Source organism: Rattus rattus, chromosome 4, assembly GCF_011064425.1.
Source record: "Rattus rattus isolate New Zealand chromosome 4, Rrattus_CSIRO_v1, whole genome shotgun sequence".
NCBI lineage: Eukaryota > Metazoa > Chordata > Mammalia > Rodentia > Muridae > Rattus > Rattus rattus.
Window position 1 is genome coordinate 107832704 of NC_046157.1, and position 19174 is coordinate 107851877.

A 19174-nucleotide genomic window follows, 5' to 3' on the forward strand; every position below is an offset into this window, starting at 1 on the left:
CTGGAAAGAACCCAGATGTTCTTTCTCTGTTCAACAGAGGAATGAATACAGAAAATGTGGAACATTTATACAATGGGATACTACTCAGCTATTAAAAACAATGACTTAATGAAATTCATAGGCAAATGGATGGAACTAGAAAATATCATCCTGAGTGAGGTAACCCAAATACAAAAAAACACATATAGTATGCACTTCCTGATAAGTGGATATCAGCTTAAAAGCTCGGATTACCCAAGGTACAATCCATAGACTACATGAAGCTCAAGAAGAAGGATGACCAAAGTGTGGATGCTTCAGTCCTTCTTAGAAGAGGGAACAAAAATATTCATATAAAGAGTTATGGAGACAGAATTTGGAGCAGAGAATGAAAGAAAGGCCATCAAGATACTGCCCTACCTGGGGATCCAGTCCATATATATACAGCCACCAAACCCAGAGAATATTGCTAATGACATGAAGTGCATGCTGACAGTAGCCTGATATATTTGTTTCCCGAGATGCTCTGCCAGAACATGGCAAATACAGAGGTGGATGCTGGCCGACAACCATTGAACTAGGAATGTGGTCCCTGTTGTAGGAGTTAGAGAAAGGATTGAAGGAGCTAAAGGGGTTTGCAACCCCATAAGAACAATACCAACCATCCAGAGCTCCCAGGGAATGAACCACCAGCCAAAGAGTACACATGGACAGATCCACAGCTTCAGTTGCATATGTAGCAGAGGATGGCCTTGTTTGGCACCAATGGGAGGAGAAGCACTTGGTTCTGCCAAGGCTGAATCCCCGCAGTGTAAGGGAATGTCAGGGTGGGGAGGTGGGAAGGGGTGGCTGAATGGGTGGGGGAACACCCTCATAGAAGCTGGGATGGCATAGGGAGTTTATGGACAGGAAAGTGGGACAGGGCATAGCATTTGAAATGTAAATTTAAAAATTCAACAAAAAAAAGAAAAAGAAAAAGACATCAGAAATAGTCTTAATCCCCTCTTCCTTGTTAGATTTTGCTTAAAAATTTGGCTCACTGCTAGCCTCTCTCTCTCTCTCTCTCTCTCTCTCTCTCTCTCTCTCTCTCTCTCTCTCTGTGTGTGTGTGTGTGTGTGTGTGTGTGTCCCTGTGTAGAGGCACAAAAAAGAAAAGAAAACATCAAACTCTGATGAGGGGAATAGGCCAGTGATTTCTCACTGTTAGGTAATTCTTCTATGACTTGTAATCCTAAGGAAACACAAATGGGTGCAATAATATTCAAATCCTGCACTCTCAGCCATCGTCAGGACAGTCCCAGTTCACCAACCATTTCACACAAGTGTTTAGAATGTTAGGACAGTGGTTTGTTCTAGATTTACACTTAATGCAGGTGAATTTAAAACTGATGACTTTATGTAGTCCTTGGTTATCTGGGACACAGTATTGGTATATTCATCTGATACTTCTACACACACACATAAATACATACTCACACACACACAAGTAGTAGAATGTGTGTGTGTGTGTGTGTGTTTAAGCAGTGCATGTACATGTTTGTGTGTGAGAGTGTATAGCCAGTGTATTTGCGTGTGTGTGAGCAGTCTGTATCTTTGTATTTTTGTGTGTATGTCAGCTAGAAGGAGTGGTTTGCTACCAGTATTGAAGTGGGCACTGTGGGTGGGCATGCTGCCGTGGGGATGCAGTGTTTTCTGTGTTGTTTGGATATGCATGACAGCTGTGACTTTCTTGTCTCGGTAAGGTACCCCATCTTGATTCTTTGGCTGGAACTCATTGGATTTCCAGAGTTGATGACTTCTTCAGCTCCAAACTCATGACACATGAAACAGAACAAGACAACCAGGCTAAGTTGTCCAGCCAGGCTGCTCTTCCTAACTCCCACGGGTTATGTGCTTGCTTGTTTGCTTGTTTTTCTTTTCTATATAATATTGACAGGGTTTAGTTGTAATTAAAGTAAAATAAAGGAAAAATATGTATTCCATCATCCATAGGAGAAGGAACCTTATTTTACATTTGAAAATAATAGTAAAATCCAATAATTTTGAGGCAGAATTTCATGTTAGCCCAGGCTGGCCTTAACCTCCTGGTGACTGTCCTGCCTTAGACCCCTCAGTGAAGAGATTGCAGCTGTTGACCACCATAACCTGCTTAACGCTTAAACTAGCTATTTAACCAAATATTAAAATGAAGAGGAGGCTGGAGAGACGGCTCACTGTTTAAGAGTACAGGCTGCCTGTCCAGAAGACTCCAGTTCCATTCCTACCACCTACCTAGTGGCTAACAGCCAGCTCTAGGTCCTGGGCATCCAATGCATTCTCTGGGCTCCTTAGGCAGCATATATACTGAAACACATTTAGGCAAGATTCCTATACATATGAAAGTAAATTCTTAAAAACATGAAATGGATATACTGAGGTTAACACCAGTTACCGCAGTCTCACTTTTGCACAATTTCAATTTCTTCCCAGAGAGAGAACGCCTTGTTCCTAGTTATTTTATGAGTTATTTTTGTTCTTCCATTAAGTAACGTAGTTACTTTGCAGATATTATCTTTAAACATTATTATTAAACATTATACGATGGAATCATCTCATTTGTCCATTGTCCAACCTGTCAATGTTGCTGTTATGTGTCATCAAACCCATGTCACTTATGCCATTTTAATTTGGTTCCCAATGCCACTGTCTTGTTCTCATTCTGAATGAATAGCTGGGTACTGTTGGTACTCTCTTTTCTTCTACCATACTCTCCACTCCCCATCAAACATCTGTTTTCTACATCCTCCTTTAAACTCTCCCATCCAGCACCGTATATGTCCATTGTAAATAGTACTGTGTTATACACAGACATTTTTTCCAAGATCAGATGAAATTGGGTGCACTCAGGGTGGTATGGCTGTAGACAGACATTTCTATGTATTACCAGTTGAGTGTATTTTTCTCAGTACCTCCTCAGAGCAGTTCTCTTTATCACCCCTGACAGTTTCATTTCTACTTTTATGTCAAATACGCATTCTTGATTTTACATAAAGCTATAAAATCTTGAGTAACATTAGCAAGAAAACAAGTCTTCCTGAAATCTAATTTGCTTAATACAATTACCCACAGCTGCACTTAGTCTCATGCAAATGACATAACTTTATTCTTAAAGGCAGAAAAAGTACCTTGTGAATGTGTACTACATTTTCTTTACCCATCCCTTCATAGTTGGGCTCTTAGGCTGATGCCACAACCTAAGGATTGTGAACACTGATGTACACAGGTCTTTGTGATATGTTGTCTTGGAGACTTTTGACTAAATCCTCAGGAGTGAGACCCTGAGACATATGATAGACCTATGTTTAGTCTTTTGACGAACTTGATTTCTGATTTTCATTGTGGCTAGACTAGTTTACATTCCCACCAGCAATGTAGAATGGCTCCCTTCCGTCCACGTCATAGTCAACAGTTGTTTCTTTAGTGACAGCTGTCCCAACTGAAGTGTGATGGAATGTCAATGTAGGATTAATTTGTATTGACCTGTATCTTTCACATAATTTTAATAGTCTTATTTTACATATCAGTGGGTCTGGAGAGATGACTCAACAGTTGTGAGCCCATATCTTGTCCTTCCAGAGGACCCATGTTTGGTTCTTAACACTCTCTTCTATGTTTGGCTGTCAGCCTATCCTTTAACGGCCGAGCCATCTCTCCAGCCCTTACCACTCTCATTGGGCAGCTTACAACCACTTGGGACTACAGCACCAGGGGATATAATGCTCTCCTTGGGCGTCCACTGACACCTGCACACATAAGCATATACTTTTTCTCCATGTCTTTCTTGTGGTCACTAGTGCTATGATAAAACATCAGACCAAAGTAATTTGAGGGGGGCATCATTCAGCTCATCTTTACACATCACAGTATTCATCAGGAGAGGAAGTCAGGGAAGGAACTCAAACAGGGAAGGAACCTAGAGGCAGGAACTGATGCAAAAGCCATGGAGGAGTGTTGCTTACTGGCTAGCTCCCTAAAGTTTGCTCAGTCAGCTTTCTTATAGAACTCAGGACCACCAGCCCAGGGATGGCACCACCCGTAATGGGCTGAGTCCTCATCCATAAATCAGTAATTAAGAAAGTGTCTTAAGGGTTTGTCTACAGCCGGATTTTAGGGAGTCATTTTTCTCAACTGAGGTTCCCTCCCCTCTGATGACTCTAATTTGTGTCAAGTTGACTAGCTAGTACACGCCATATATTCATTAATAAAATAAAATGGATCTTATAAATATGTGCACTCTTTACCTCTCAGTTTGCCATCCCAGTATTCTCTTGTGAGTCCCCATGACCATTGACTGATGACCTCTACTCTACACATGCTGAAGGCTTTCCCCCACAAAGATGCATTTCAGTGTTGTCTTAGCTTTTGCATCCACAGTAATAAATCACATTGCCTTTTAGTAATATTTTTGCAGGGAAGACACACGGAGCCAAGGCTGAGCTAGATACACTGCCATATTTTTTTTTTCTCCCACCAAATTATATTTCTTTGTATGTGGAAGGGGAAGATGAAATTTGAGGTGAGATGAAGGTATTTTTTTTCTTTTGATCTTTCTTTTCTTCTCAGTGGCTGGGAAAATAAAAGAGAAGAAGACTTTGTTTTATTTTAGATGTTTTCTTTATCAGATCAAATGCCTCATCCCAATGCCTATGTTTCCCATATGTTTAATGAGTTTAGATGAAAGAACAATAGATGTACATGTGACTTTACAGAGAGAAAGCTCATGTAACACAACCTATGTGTTATCTATGTGAGCATGAAATAAAATGTGTAGAATAAAAACCATGAGTGACTTGGAATTCTATGCAGTTGCAGGGTCCTTGCATATTGGAAAAAAAACCCTTTTGCCTCTAGCTACAAGAAGTCACTCAAACTCATCCAAGAAATGGTGGGATATTTAATTTTTCTTAGAAAAATTTCATTTATTTAAAAAACTGATTTATTGAGGTATAATAATATATAAAGAACTGAATTCTTTAATATGCAGATATTTATGATTCGTGCATGTACAAGCACTCCTGATACCACTACCACCACAATCACCAACATCTCTTGGAAGGACACTCGGCATCTATGTTCCTAATAGTTTTGATGTTTGTTTGTTTGTTCAGTTTGTATTGCAAGATAGAGTTTCTCTGGGTAGCCCTGGCTGTCCTGGAATTCACTCCATAGTCCAGGTTAGCCTTAAACCTGCCTACCTCTGTGTTGTGAGCCATATTGTCTGCTTCTGTGAAAATCTGCCTGTCAGGCAGAGTCAGGTCAGGCCAGGATCAACTGGCAGATTTCCTGGTCTGCTGATGCAGGGAACCCTAAGAGGGGATACACTTGAAGCTCAAGACAAAGGGCTGAACGTTCATGGAGGAAGGAACAAGGGGGAATATAGAGGCCTCTGGATGGGTACAGATATCAAATGTATGTCAGCCATTGTCTCTGCTGACTTGTGACTTTGTTTCCCACGATACTGTAAAGTATATGAAGCCTAAGAGAGTTAAACTTGGGGATGCTGCAGGACTGACTGGACAGTCCTCCTGATTTCTAACCTTTGTCTCTGAGTCTTCTTTTCCATCTTTTCTATAATCCTCATTCCCTCCTCAGAGGACTGCTTGACTTCATACTGGCCAAACTAGTACACCTCTACCTCCCAAGAGCTAGAACTACAGGCATGTACCACCACTCTTGGCTACTCCTAACAGTTTTGAAGTATATATTATTTTGAAGTATATGATATTTATTAAGTTGTACAACTCTGTAGAATTTTTTGTTATGTAGCAATTTCTCCTGAAAACAAATCTTCATTTTGGAAAGAACCCTATTAAGATGCAGAATGTTTTAAAGGGAATGAAACTTTATCCTGTGCAGAAGCAACTTAACCTCAGGAAGTAAGCAGTTCAAAAGCTTCAGGAAGTCCCTGAAACTGACCAGCTTCACTAGTTCCCTCCCACTCCAGAAGTTTAGAAGTGGTAAAGGCTTCTGAGAGACACTCTGAGAAGCAGCTCTGACTAGCCCAGCTGGTTGGAAATGATGGAGGCTACCAGAGTTAACTGGAAGAAATGGAGACCAACTGAGCTGCCTGGAAGAGATGGGGGCCAATAGACTTACCTAGATGAGGTTCAACCCTCCTGGACTGCTTGAAAGAGATACTTTACAATGTGTTGAGCTGCCTGCAAGTTGAGCAGTGTGTTCCTCATTTTCACTTTTATCCATGCTGAGGTAGGCTTTTGATGATATAACTGTCTCCTATAAGTAACCCATCATGCATATTTCTGTAAGTAACCCCAATAAAGCTGATTGGTTCATTAAGTTTGACTGTGATTGTATCCTTACTTTTGTTTGGTTCGCTGCCTGGGGATAAATAGGAATTTGTACATATCTTCTCAGGAATGTGGTCACACAACTCTTTAACGTAACTGAAATTTTATACCTATTGAACATAAAAAAATCCTCAAGAAAACAGGAGGAGGGTTATTTGAAAAAAATATGTAGTAAGCAAAAGATAATGACCACTGAAGGATCTCTATGACAAACCATATGAGGCAGGTTAAGTTTATCAGCAAAAGAAATGCGTTAGCTCACAAACCTGAGCATGATGCTGGCATAGTTTGGCTATGCGGTGGACTGCATGGGCTAGTATAATGATTGTGGAAACCCATATGGGAGGAAGAGATCAAACTACTAGCCAAAGCAGTCAGGGAGAGACTTAGGGATCATACCTAGAACTTTTCTGTTTGTTTATTTTTGTTTTTAAACAAGGTTTTGATGTGTAGTCCCAGGGTTGCCTAGAACTTGCTGTGTAGCTGGTCAAGTCTTGAACTCCTGATTTCCTTTTTCTTGGGGAAGGTGGTTCTCAAGTGCTAGGACTACAGATGTGTAATGTCCCAGTTGGATAAGGCTTAGAGTTTCATGAAAAGTTTCCGAAAGGGCTACTAGTAGGCTCTTCTCTATTAGATAGCCCATTATCTCTCATATCATGACTTCCAGTACCATGTGATGTCTTCATATGCTGAGGCGGAGACACCATGCTCAGCCACAGTCATGCAATGTAGATGCCACAGAGACAACACAAGCAGCCTTCATAAATCCAGGGTCCACGCCTTTCTGTAATTACAGTACTTTAAATACAGAAACCAAGAATAGTGACTCTTCTCACTCTACTATTTAAGGTAACATGGTAATTTATTTCAGATATGAACACACATGAAAACTATGCATTTTAACTTTTTAAGAAATAGTCAGAAACATAGTCTTTCATCTTAGTGTCTTGTTAGACACAAGAGGCTAAATCGCAGCAGATAACTAATTGTAGCATTCACACAGAAGTGCTTCCATAGATCTGTGCCTTTATTTGGAAGAACCTTTATTCATGGGAAGGTATAAGGTCACATCACAGCTCGTGTGACATACATTCAGTTTGTGCAAGCTGGCATTTTTCACTTCAATTAGAATGATTTGAGATTTCTGCTAGAAAGGTTGCCTAAGGTCAGAGAACAATTCAGAGGTACAAGTGTAGCACAAGGGTCCCCGTTTCTAGCCCAGTGGTCCATTTAGTTACAACAAGGTCTGTGCCTTTCATAAACCACTGCCATCAGGAATAAACGTGGCTAAGATTGAAGCAAAAATTAGATGGAAGGAAAAGCATCATGCAATAAATGCCAACTATATGTAGGTGTGGCTTTGTTGGAGTAGGTGTGTCACTGTGTGTGTGGGCTTGAGACCCTCACCCTAGCTGCCTGGAAGGCTACATCTTCAGATGAAGATGTAGAACTCTCAGCTCTGCCTGCACCATGCCTGCCTAGATGCTGCCATGCTCCCACCTTGATGATAATGGACTGAACCTCTGAACCTGTAAGCCGGCCCCAGTTAAATGTTGTCCTTTATAAGACTTGCCTTGGTCATGGTGTCTGTTCACAGACGTAAAACCCTAACTAAGACAACATGTATATGATATATTCTGTTTATAAATACATGATATTCACATATGTTGTTCAATGATACATGTATATGATTGATACACACTGTTCAAGTCAGGTTAGACATTTTCAGACATTTCTATTAATTCATGGTAGAACTTTCAATGTCCATTCTTCTAATAGCTTTTAGAATTTTTAAAATGGTTTCATTGAACATAGAGTGCATATATCTCCCATAGAAGCTTATGTCATTACATGACCAGTAAGAAGATGGCTGAATCATATGGGAGTTCTATTTTTTTTTTAACTTTTTGCTTATCCCTTTTCCCTGGTGTGAACTAACAACACAGAAGTCCTTAATCCTTGAAGAAATGAGCCATTAACAACGTTTGTACTTTTAGGATCTCCTGATTGAACATCAAAGTCATAAATTCTTTTGCCAATATACAACACTAGAACAGGCTTGAGTCAGGCAACTTGGACTAATATTCAAGGATGACATGTTTGCTAACCCTGAGTATGGCTCTGAGTTTTATCCTCAGCACTGACAATGTTATAAACTTTAATTTTTTGAGGTATATCTATGAGGTTTTCCATAATCCCTCTATCTAATTTACATCTTCACAAATTATATGCAAGGGATTTTTTTCTGACATGTGTAGTTCTCTTCTCAAAAGTATTAAGAAGATATACCTCATTGCATATCAATGATAATAAATTTCATTTACTTTTAAATGATTTTCCCCTGATTTATTTCATACCTATTCCCAACACTTAATTTTCTTCATAATATAAAAAAAGTTCCCTGTTCTTAACCTAGTCTAGTGTTTTAAAATTGTGTGGAGCAAATAAGTATATACATTTTAACATGTCATCAATAAGAGGACATCCTTGTGTGGCCAGCTTTTAAAAAAGAAGAAAGAGGTAAAAAAAGAAAAGAAAATGACTTGCTCACATGCCCAGGAGTCTACAGTTTAGTTGATTCCAGACACACTCTAGTGTCAGCCAATATGAGTTAGACATGATGGTGAGTTGCCTTGGTTTAGACATTTGATCTTAGCAACGGAAAAGTCACTGACACACTGGAAGAACTCCAAACCATTCTCATAGACTTTAACCAGGGAATCTTTGTGGGTCTTTGGGACCGGCAACATTAGTTTTTAAAGAGCTCAAAGGATTTCTAGGGCGTTTTAGGAAGGGAGTCCTGGAGTCATTCTGGAATCTTCAGACCTTTACAGAGATGGAGGGTTTGTATCCTAAGAATAACAAAGATAATTGTAGGCACACTGTATAAGTAATGTTTTGTGCCAATTCAATACATGGTCCCATTGGGGATTCTGTATGCCCTTAGGACAAGAACTGGATGATTTCTCCCTTATAATTTGCTCCAGACTTCACTGCATAGGCCTTTAAAGAGAATTTGTTCTGTTCAGGAAAGAGGCATGTTGAGTACCTGTAGCACCAGCTGCTCACCACATGCAGAGGTGCTCCTAAGTTTACTTAGATTTCTCTGTGCAGCCCACTTCTAATGTTTATTACATACCCAAGTGCTCAGTACTGGGTTAGTTATCTGGTTAGAATGTCCATCATATGACCAAAATGTGAATGCTTCACTCCTTTAAAAGGGGAACAAGAATACCCTTGGCAGGGAAGAGAGAGGCAAAGATTAAAACAGACACAGAAGGAACACCCATTCAGATCCTGCCCCACATGTGGCCCATACATATACAGCCACCAAACTAGATAAGATGGATGAAGCAAAGAAATGCAGGCTGACAGGAACCAGATGTAGATCTCTCCTGAGAGACACAGCCAGAATATAGCAAATACATAGGTGAAAGCCAGCAGCAAACTACTGAACTGAGAACGGGACCCCCATTGAAGGATTCAGAAAAGGACTGAAAGAGCTTGAAGGGGCTCGAGACCCCATATGAACAACAATGCCAAGCAACCAGAGCTTCCAGGGACTAAGCCACTACCCAAAGATTAGACATGGACTGACCCTGGGCTCCAACCTCATAGGTAGCAATGAATATCCTAGTAAGTGCACCAGTGGAAGGGGAAGCCCTTGGTCCTGCCAAGACTGAACCCCCAGTGACTGTGACTTTTGGGGGGAGTGCGGTAATGGGGGGAGGATGGGGAGGTGAACACTCATATAGAAGGAGAGGGGGAAGGGTTAGGGGGATGTTAGCCCGGAAACCGGGAAAGGGAATAACAATTGAAATGTAAATAAGAAATATCCAATTTAACAAAGATGGAGAAAAAAAAAAAAAAAAGAGAACGTCCATCATAACACCCTTCTCCTTATGTGGCTCAGTGTTGTCAACTGACCTACTTTTAAATGGTTCCTTACATTTGATTTACCATAAAATAAAGCCCCAGAGCCATGACAGGGATTGGTACAATTTTACAGTAACACTTGGTATGAAATTATTTCAGCAGCCTGAGATCACAGTTCAACTAAAGCACTTTTGTCTGCCTTCAATACTTGATACATATTTACACATAGGTGTTCTGAGTTAGGTTTTATTTGGACAAAAAAGGGGCTAAATAAAGGTTGAGAAATGGTCTCAGGCTCTTCTTGCTTCAGTTTTATAAAATATTCACATAAGCATCAGATTAGGAGTCTACTCAAATTAATAATAATGTAAAGTATGACTTTGTGTTGGATTACTGTCAATTACAAAATCAAGACATTTTGACAAATGTGTATTTTTGCTGTGTTTAGAATGGCTCCATGACAGGTAACTGGAAGAAAAGAGTCATAGCCACTGTCACAGTGAGGATGCATGGAGCCTATGCCAGCCTGGGTGGCGCTCTCCATATCGAGTGCCAGGTACTAAATCACTGCAAGTTATTTATGGCATTGTATTTCCATAACCACATTTTCAAGGTAGGCACTATTTTACAGATGAGGTAATATTGAGAACCAGAAACACCAGAAATGTAACACACTTCGGTTTGTTCAGTGAGGAGGTGACAGAGGATATATGAAGCAGTTTATCTGATCTCCCGGGCTGTTAGCAACTGCTATCTTCATATTGAAAGGAGGAAGCAGCTGCAAATTATTACAGTTTCTGTGTTAGATATGCAGATGTTAATTATCAAGGCAGGGATTCTCAACAAGTTCATTTGATAAAAAAATCCTTGTAGCTAAGAGCTACCACAGTGGCTACAAATAGTCAAAACTTGATAAAGTCAGGTGGATTGTTTTTTGACAACCATATAAATGAATGCTTAAGAAGGTCAGATGCATGTCAAACAGTGTTAAGGAACCCAAGAAAATGATCAAATAACACCTGAGAGCCAAATGTCTATCTAAAGAAAGATTATAGAAACTAAAGAGACATTTGGTGCCTTTTATCCAATATGTCATAAAATGTTTAATATTTTGGTGATATTATAAAAGATATTTTAAAATGTCAGCCTTTCATTATTCATTGCTAACAGTCATAAATACAGTTAATTGATATTAGCTTATGCCACCTAGTTTTAAAAGATTGAAATCTGAACCCCTAGGTATAATGTTGTTGATGTTTTAGGGAGGTGGAACCTCATGTATGGCACTTCTTATAAGAGATCCAAAAAGTCTATTGGACCTTCTTGGGGTGTCAAGTCACAATGAGAGGTCACGTATGAGGAAGATGTAAATTTTGATAATTTATATTTTTCAAAGAATTTTTTAAATCTAAGTTATCAAATATATGTGCATAAAGTTATTTGTAATCATGTTACTTTGTCTAGGAGTGTATACGATGATAATTATCAAAAGGTTGGGACTTGAACACATTTTATTATCTCTGTTTCTGAGGATCAGGTGTCAGGTGTCAGCTGATGGCCTGCATTAGGGTTCTTGGGAGGATCAGAACACACACACACACACACACACACACACACACACACACACACACACATCCTTTATTAGGTTGTGTTACATGATAGCCATTGTATTATACAGAAATGGCAGTCCTCAACCTGGGTGCTGGAGAAGTCTCAGCACTGTGCAGAAGGCCTGGAGGAATCTCAGAGACCGGGGTCTTCTGTCTGAATTGAAAAGGTGAAGAAGCTGAGTTCTAATATTAGCAAAGGACGGCAACAGTAGCTTCAAACAAGTAGATTCATTCATCACCAAGGAATGAAGGTGAACAGGCAAGACGTAGCTTCACCTTTCTCTGAGACCCGTTTATATCTAGACCACCACCTTGAGGTGCTGGGTGTCTTCTGAGGGAGCACCTTCTGCCCTCAGAAATATCCCTCAGATCTGTCCGGCAGCATGTGCTTTAATCGATTCCAGATCCAATCCCATTTACAACCAAGAGTAACCATCAGAATGTGTCAGAATTCTGCAGTCAAGGTGTTAGCTAAGCCTACACTCTTATCAGGGCCTTGATCAGAAAGGATATTCTTCTAAGTACTACTTGGTTATGGCAAGAGTATATTCCTCAAGTTAAAGGACTCACGTAAGCTTGCTTCTTTTGAAGGGCTGCAGCGGTGAAGAACAAGGGACTCTAACTGGACAGTCACATAATTCTGATACAATCCTGTGCACTTTAACATGGGCAGCCTTTTTTCATGTGTTACCGTGTGGCACAACCACAGATATTTTCTTCAAGTATGCTCCTGTCCTTTGGAACCTTGACTTAAAAAAGACACAAGAGAGCAGACACCGGAAATCCACACTCAGCAGCTTCAAGGAGGTCTTCAGTACTTGCAAAGGCATAGGTGTTAATGAAATGTCTAAATTTCCAGTCTCATTAAAATTTCACATACACGTTCACTTTTTGACTTTTACAGTGTGCTCTCATTTTTGATTATTTCCAGAAAACTGAAGTGAGTAGAGAGTCCTAGTTGACACCCCAATCTCAGCAGCAATGCAGCTTCTGAGAATTGTTCCTCGCTCAGAGTTACATGTTCCTTGCTTGTCACCTTAGCCCTTCATATGGGTCAGTACTTCTTTCATTAAACTTTTTTTATTATAGGTAAATGGTTTTTTACCAAGTATGGCATCTGCTTATTTATGGGAGCTTGACCAGTAAAGTCTTAGATCAGCCTTTTGTTTTAAGTTTCATTACCCCTGGGTAAGGGGATAGCCAGGGGAGCCTTCCCCTTCTCAGAGCAAAAGGGGATATAGGGGGAGGGAGTATGTAAATATGGACCAGGATGAGGGGGGGCTGTGATCAGATGAAAAATGAATAAGTAAATTAATTAATGAAAAAAGGTTTCACCATCACCTTTGACTGCAGGACTTTTATTGAGGTAAGGTCTTGCTGTATCCTTGCATTTATAATTCTTCTGCCGCAGCCCAGTGATTCTGGGATTACAAGTATCTTGGTGTGTGTCCTCAGAGCTTCTCTAGAACTAATCAGGACTTAAAGCAAAGATAAAAGTCTTGCTTTCGTTGCCCATGGCTGATATTTCAGATCATGATATTCATTCCTTCTGAAACTTCCAACCCCGGGTTTAGGCAAGAGGTAGACAGATTGGCTTTTGCTATTCCGAGTTGCATTCCTCCAAAGTAATCTGCTCTTGAATGTTCTTTTCTTTAATTATTGGATATTTTTATTTACATTTCAAATATTATCCCCTTCCCTGATTTTCCATCCCTAAGCCCCCTATCTCATCTCCCCACCCCCTTCTTCTATGAGGGTTTTCCCCTTCCCCAACCACTCCCCTTTCCCACCTCTCCACCCTGACATTTTCCTACACCGGGAAGAGGGTGTCCTGCTTCTCCTCCCATTGGTGCTCAACAAGGCCACCTTCTGTTACATATGCAGATAGAGCCATGGGTCAGTCCATGTATAGTCTTTTGGTAGTGATTTAGTCCCTGGAAGTTCTGGTTGGTTGGCATTGTTGTTCTTAAGGGGTCGCAAGCCCCTTCAGCTCTTTCAGTCCTTTCTCTAACTCCTCCAATGGGATCCCGTTCTCAGTTCAGTGGTTGCCTGCTATCATTAGCCTCTGTATTTGTCATGCTCTGGCAGAGCCTCTCAGCAGACAGCTATATCAGATTCCTGTCAGCATGCACTTCTTGGCATCAGCAATATTGTCTGGGTTTGGTGGCTGTATGTATGTGAGCTGGATCCCCAGGTGGGGCGGTCTCTGAATGGCCATTCCTTCAGTCTCTGCTCCAACCTTTTTCTCTATATCTCCTCCTATGAATATTTTTGTTTCCCCTTCTAAGAAGGACTGAAGCATCTGTACTTTGGTCATCCTTCTTCTTGAGCTTCAAGTGGTTTGTGGATAATTTGAGCTTTTGGGCTAATATCCACTTATCAGTGAGTGCATACCAAGTGTGTTCTTTTGTGATTGGGTTACCTCACTCAGGATGATTTTCTAGTTCCACCTATTTGCCTATAAATTTCATGAAGTTATTGTTTTTGATAGCTGAGTAGTACTCCATTGTATAAATGTACCACATTTTCTGAATCCATTCCTCTGTTGAAAGGCATCTGGGTTCTTTCAAGCTTCTGGCTATTATAAATAAGGCTGCTATGAACATGGTAGAGCATGTGTCCTTGTCATATGTTAGAGTAGCATTTGGATATATATCCAGGGGAGGTATAGCTGGGTCCTCAAGTAATACTATATCCAATTTTCTATGTTTTACTTAAAAACTTGTCAGCCCTATTTAATAGCGGGAGAAGCAGCTATTCAGCCTGTGTATGATCAGCACATTTATTACATATGAGAGGTTTGTATAAACATTGAATTATAGTAACCTATTTATATATCACTGTGTATTTTAATGATGGGTTTTTCTAAAAATTTAGTTCTTAATGTTGAATCTGTGCCTTAATTTACAATGTTGATTTTTGGAGTGTTAACAGTTTAACGCATTCCCTATATGCAGAACATGATGCATTCCCTGAAAGGTTAGTTGGAGTATCTCTGCATTTCCACCATAACACTTGGAAAATTCTATCTAGACAACAGTCGTGACTATGTCTAAGTTGTGTAGCTGGCTGAATCTCATCTTGCACTAGACTAGAAGGGTCTTTGACCTGTTCTCTTACATTCACTTTGTTCATTTCTGGAAGGACTGTACTGTATCCCTTCCCTCTGTCTTTTACACGTTATCGGAATTCTGAACAAGTTTATAGCATATAAGAAAGTACTTTCTCTTAGTGTTCCATCTGGCCAGTAGAACTGAAGCCCAAGAGCCATGTTCCTGCCAAACAAGTTTTCTTGTTTTCTAGGCTTGAAGCCGAGGTTCTTCTTAGTAGAAATTGTATGCTTTTGTCATTTAGTGGCTAGACTGACTTTATACTGAACTGCTAGTCAGCACCTTCTATTTTTTCAGATGCTCTTTAAGTTGCTGGATATTAAAGGGTGAATATGAATAGAACATAAAGTCATTTGGGCATATGACAAGGAGTGGTCTGGCTGGATGGTATATGTGGTAGTTTGGATATTCTTGACCGATGGGAAGTGACAATAGTAGGAGATGTGGCCTTGTTGGAGTAGAAGTGGCCTTGTTGGAAGAAGTTCATCACTGTGGGGGTGGGCTTTGAGGTTCTATGCTCAAGCTCTGCTCAGTACAGCAGAAAGCCTGAGCCTGGCTGCCAACAGAAGGCAAGTCTCCTCCTGGTTGCCTTCAGATCAAGATGTAGAACTCTTAGCTCCTCCAGCACCAAGTCTGCCTGTACTGTGCCATTCACCCCACTCTTATTGAGGATAATGGACTGAACATCTAAAACTATAAGCCAGACCCAATTAAATATCTTCCTTTATGAGAGTTGCCTTGGTCATAGTGTCTCTCACAGCAATAAAAGTCTAAGACAGTACGGTACATCTATTTTTACCTATTTAATAATTCTGATCTCCGTGGTGGCTATGGCCATTTGCAATTCTACCAACATTGAATGAGGATTCTACTTCCCACATCCTCCCATACATTTGTTGTCAGCTGGCTTTATTTTCTTTAAATTTAGCCACTCTGACAGAGGTAAAAGTAGTTCCTAATATCTCAAGAATGTTTACACCCCCTAACCCTGTCCCCTTAACCTCTTCTTAGCCATCGTTAGTTCTTACAGAATCAGTATAAGGTTTAAAGACATCGGCCCCAGATAGAGTTTCCAAAAAAGACTAAGAAATGCTAAGCTAGCTGCTTTCTAGGCCACCATCTATCTAGAAGCTGCTGCCATGATCGTTAGCTCTGGGACCAAGTGAATTCAGGTAAATTCTCACCAGGGAAGTAGTGAGGCCTTTAAGTTAGGGAAAGCTGTTGTTACCTCTGCAGCTGCTGCTGCAGAATATCCAATACCAGCAAAGCAGTGAGGAGCAGGGGCAGTGTGGGGCGGTGTGGGGCAGTGTGGGGCAGTGTAGGGTGGTGATGGATAAACTCAGAAGTGCAGCTGGCTTATTTCCATTTCCCACACGTGTGTAGGTGCCTAAAGTTGTTGAACTTGAGGCTGTGCTTTAAAAAGTCTGCTCAGTAGGCTTTTTGATCTTCAGTTTACCACACTCTAAAGTGCAAGACAACCTCTGGGTGATTACAATGGTACTGCAAATGTTACATGGCCCACAGCTGAGTTCATTTTCACCCTATGAAATTCTGATTTTTTTTTTTGAGTTTTTAGCATGGGCCATACATATTGTATCTTTGAGATTAGGAAAAATGGCACCTTATGGTAGGTAGTTCTCAATGTTATTACACATCTAAAAAGGCATTTCTTCTACTTTCTTTCTCAAATCCCCCAAAGTATTTCTGTGTTTCAATAAAGTTTATAAAAGTATTCAATCCTAGCATGCGAGGTTTCAGTGCTTGGGAACCTGAGGCAGGAGGATCGTGGGTCTGAGGAGAGCTTGGAGTACATAGTGAAATACTATCTCAAAATAAAAGCATTACACACCAAACTAAACCAAGCCAAACATGAAAAGACAGTTGTATAAAACATAGAGCAAAAAACCCATATGTGTTTAATTCATTTTAGTTTACCTGGGGTAAGGAGTTGGACAAACATGTTTAGAGAAGAGAAAGAGGTAACAGCTATTTTCATCTTGGTGTCAAATGATTAAAAAAAAACCTATACTTCATCAAGCAACTGGCAACGTGGTTAAGATGCTCCTTCCACAATGTCTGTAGGAAGGTTGAAAGAAACGGTCTTAGGAGTGAATCTTGATCAAGTCAATGACACAAGACTCTACCTGCCAAGTGGCAGATTTAACACGGTGCTGCTCAGGGGCTGTCTTCCAAAGAACGGCTTGATAAAAATAGGTGTGTGCCCTCGGCAGGAATGTTGTCTCCTCCTGGAGATGTGTCTGAAGAATTCTCACCCAGACTGTCCATACTGTTTGCTTTTCATCCAGTCTGTGTTTTCCAGATATCTGTCCTGTCTGGACACCATGTCATAGAAACTCAAGTTTTTTGGACAAGGATGAGTTGAGACAGACACATTTAAAGAATAGCAATAGGCTGCAAAGAACTAAAAGTCATAACAGATCTTGAGATGGAAAATAATTCTATGGCAGTCTCCTCACACATTGAATAGAGCAACGTTTCCAAGCCTGGAGAAATGATTGTTAAAAAAAAGAGGAAGACAAACAGCATCTTAGGTCATTCTCCAGTGCTTGCCTCAATAGATGGCACATGATTATATTCCTAGTCTTAAAGGACTTCTGAGAACCACTGCGTTATTGACTGTGGGGTCAAGATAGAGTAAAGGTGAACTATGGTAATCTTCTTTGATATATGCAGTATACAGCACCCCTCTTTTGTATTTTTAGACAGGGTATGTAGCTTTAACTGTCCTGGCCATCTCTGTGTGCCTTGAACTTGAAGTAACATGCCCATCATCCCCCTAAGTTCTAGAAATACTTGTGTGAACCAACATGTTCAGCTTCTCAATATCTCTTAACCGCAGCCACTGAGAAAAACTTACAGGAAAGTTGTCTTGGCACATAAATGACCTGGGCTGCATATCTACCTCTGTCCTAGCTTTTTCTTGTGCAAGTTCCCCCCTTATGGTGACTCTGGATACTGTGATAAGGCTCTGTCACTGTGTTCCGATGGTAACACCATCCACTGAGCTTGTGTGGAGGGGAACTGAGGTGATATACCTCAAATTCCAGAGCCTGCTTATGGTCAGAGCTAAGCATTAATATTGCCAAGCTTTTCTTGGTTCTTGTCTTAGCATTTTACTGCTGTGAACAGGCACCATGACCAATCCAAGCCTTATAAAGGATATTTAATTGGGTTGGCTTACAGGTTCAGAGATTAAGTCTATCATCATCAAGGTGGGAGCAGGACAGCATCTAGGAAGAGCTGAGAGTTCTGCATCTTCATCTGAAGGCTGCTAGAGGAAGACTCGCTTCCAGGCAGCTAGGATGAAAGTCTTATAGTCCACACCCACATTGACACACCTACTCCAACAAGGTCACACCTACTCCAACAGGGACACACCTTCTACTAGTGTCACTCCTTTGGCCGAGTCATCACAGTTCTGTTTATTAAACTTGTCTATGACTGACTAAATTATTTTTCTTAAAATTGATATATTAATATCAATTAATATATCAATTTTATATATATAAATATATATATATAAATATTTATAAATTATATATTAATTTTTTAACAGAGAAGAATTTATGCAGCCCATGCTGGCCTTTAGCTCATCATCTCTTAGCCCACCTACTAAGTGCTGGGACTAAGGCATGTGGTACCACCACACACCCGGCTTTTTACTTTCCGTCATTCACTCTCTGAGTCACTCTTGGAAGCATGTTTTAGTTTTATTTTGTTGATCTAAGTTTCCTATTCTCTAAAAGCATTACTTTCATGGTTGGCATTATGAAAGACTACCAATTTGATTAGAGATAAAGGGGGAACATAAAGTGGTTCCTGCTATATTCATAGCATAAGACAATTTGAGCCCTAAATAGCTCAAAATCCTTTATTGGCACTCCATGACTACTAGGAGAGAGAAGACTCCTTAAATATGGCTCTCAGGGCTACCAATAACACTCATTTATCAGGCACATCACTGTACATTCAATATCTCATCAGCCTGCCTGTGTCTTCTGGGTCCTTGGAGTTAGTGCTGTCATGGTGAGAGGCATATGACGCAGGCTCACCAAAATTTGATTACCCTTCTACTGGGACAGAGAAAACAAGATGTTCCTGCTTCCCAAGTGGGAGAGGAACTCCATGTGAAGCAGTTACCTCAGTGTACATTCAACCCTGAGAAGAGCCTAGAAAGTTCTGGCCAGCCTGCACAGCTCAGCTGTCGTTCTAACGTTCTGTGCTGCAGCTAA